The sequence below is a fragment of the Gadus chalcogrammus genome, chromosome 23 (genome assembly GCF_026213295.1).
Source record: "Gadus chalcogrammus isolate NIFS_2021 chromosome 23, NIFS_Gcha_1.0, whole genome shotgun sequence".
NCBI classification, from domain to species: Eukaryota; Metazoa; Chordata; class Actinopteri; order Gadiformes; family Gadidae; genus Gadus; species Gadus chalcogrammus.
Window position 1 is genome coordinate 592,707 of NC_079434.1, and position 2,743 is coordinate 595,449.

The 2,743-nt window shown below is 46.2% G+C and overlaps 1 pseudogene; it reads right to left on the reverse strand.

Annotated features, from left to right (window-relative positions):
• LOC130376779 (sodium channel protein type 4 subunit alpha-like) overlaps nt 1–872 on the reverse strand; it is a 257,529-nt pseudogene extending 256,657 nt beyond the window's left edge.
• Between the last annotated feature and the right edge of the window lie 1,871 nt (nt 873–2,743).

Here is a 2,743-nt window from a genome sequence, read left to right on the forward strand (position 1 = left end):
CGTAATACATTGCTAAAAATAGTGGCAAATAGATTTCAGAATGAGCCACTATTTATAGGTAACAAAACATCCACTAGATAGGACTATGACGAAGAGGCTCGTATGCAAAGTATGAAACACGTTAACCAAAACACACGCACAGCATCGGACTGAGAGATTTGAAACTGGTTCACACAGTGTGGTGAAAAAAAACAATATATAAAGAGAAAATAAAGAGTTTTAACGAGCGTTAAAATGTCGTTCCTCATCAGGTAGCAGGAAGGTGCGGTCGGTAGGAACCAGCAGAGGACAGAGAAAGAAAGCGGGACTTACATGTGGACCTCCGTGGTGAACAGACTGGATCAGGAACCCCCTTCCGACCTCCCGGACCGGGCCATATTCCGAACTCCCCTTGGTCTTCTTCTTCTTCTTCTTCTTCTTCTTCTTACCGTTGCGCGCGTAAATGTCCAAACCGGGTTGTTAACAGAAACGGAGCTGAAGACCTGGAGACAAGACACCAGGAGGAGACGTCTATCGGGTCATCCAGACACCGCGCTGACGCACCGCGTGTCCCCCTTAGTGTCCGTGAATTCCCCTTACTGTCCGTGAGTCCCCCTTAGTGTCCTTGAGTCCCCTTACTGTCCGTGAGTCCCCCTTAGTGTCCGTGATTTCCCATTAGTGCCCCCCCGGGGAGCCCTGGTCCTCTAGTCCTCTTCCTGGTGGTGACGGCTTGCTGTCTTCTATCTGTCCGCCATCATCAGGACCAGGCTGACTTTTCACTGCTTGAACTTCTGTTATTAACATTCATTCAACAACTTTTTGAAGTGGTTGCGAGACAAATGGCAAGAGGACGACAGGGCTGCTGGTCGGTGGACCGCTGGGCTCCTGCTCTGTATCATCCGCCAACCAGCCCGCCTTTTGATTGCCCCTGTTGTATGTCGCCGCGAGAGAGAGAGAGAGAGAGAGAGAGAGAGAGAGAGAGAGAGAGAGAGAGAGAGAGAGAGAGAGAGAGAGAGAGAGAGAGAGAGAGAGAGAGAGAGAGAGAGAGAGAGTCGGATGTTGTTGAGGTGACGCCTCCTCTCGTTTATCTCACTTTGTGCTGTCCGAAAGGAACACACACACACGCCCACTCACACGCACAGACACACACAGACGCGCGCTTACACACCCCCACACACGGTATGTTATTAATGTCAGGGCATGTATGGATTTCTTGACATGTATCGATTTATATTTATTTATTGTGTTTAATTTGAATTTACAATATAGATTGTATTGATAGTGATTCTACAGATTGAAATGGCTCATAATCATGAAAGTTGTAATCTCAATCAAATTCAGTTGATTTTGTATAGCCCTGAATGACAGGTAGTCTCACGGGGATTAACAGGCCTTGGATTTATGTGAATATTTGAAATCTGAAATTTAGTTAATCAAATAGGCCTATATATATAAGTCATTGTTAATGTTGTTTTCTTACAGCCCTACCTGTGTTTTGTTTTATTAGCCTACATTTAGCTGAATTATTTGGTCAGCCTATTGTTGTGTAGTTCAAAATATTGATGCTTGATGATTCCAAGGACAACAATCAAATGTAAACAGCTGAAATGGTTCACACCGATTGGTCAGAGAGTTTGAGCCGTATGGTCCTACTCGGCTCTCTGTCACTTTCTTCTGCAAGCACACATGCTTCATTTTGTAGTTCGGCCAAGTACGACTCCCTTGTAAATCGCTTTGGATAAATTTACTGTAAATGTAAACGTCATCCAAGCTATGACTATGGAGAAGAGCAGGGTCCCTTTAGTGTGCATTCTCGATGTGTGACACCATAACGCCCTCTGCTGGTTCACTAAGGAGCAGCAAGAGTATTTTTTATGTCGGTAGCAGACATAATGGTGTTCCTGAATCCTCGGACGCGGGCCTTCCGAGTTGCTCGGAGCATTCATAGCGTTCCCGTCTATCTTTGTGATTGTGTCATGAAATTGGCTAGTCGTTATTTATTGTAAGCTACATTAGCCTTTTTAGGGAACCAGCCCAAAAACTAACAACACAACTTTGCATTGTATTGCACGCACAGCAAGACCGTGCAATGCATAAATTGGTGACCGGAATAAAGCAGCAATGTAATCGAGTATTTATATAAAAGAGCATTTCAAATCAACATTAAAATTACCAACGTGCATACAAAGAAAATAAATCTCTTCACGGGCGCAGCCACTTTTGTTGAGAGCGTCATCACTGCTCTCAATCTGCTCTCAAGGCTCGATTCCACCGGAGGCGTACACGCCGCGGCACGGCTGCGCCGCGGTCACCGCTGCTAATCGCTTTCACTCTAATCAATGAGACCATTTCCACCGGGCGCGCCGCGGAACGTTTCAGCAGCGTCTCAGGAGCGGCGTGCCGCGCCACGGCGCTATCTTTCCGTCACACTTCTATTTTTGCCGCGAGCCGCTGCTAAACCGCGTCAATTTCAACAGAGCAGATCGAGCACGGCAGGAAGTGAAAAAGTAAAAGCCATAGAGTATCCAGTCAATTTTCTAAATAAAACACAATACTCAGCTCATGTAACTTCACGTCAACATTATTACGTCATGACCGGTGGCACCAGGTCAGCAGTCAATCAATCAAAGGGTCTCAGAGGGTCGGCAACCAGGGCTGGACTGACCATCGGGCGTACTGGGCAATGCCCGGTGGGCTGGCAGGCCTTTTTGGGCCGACGAGGTTTACTAGAGGTTTTCTTTTTTTTTTTTTCTTTTTTTTTATG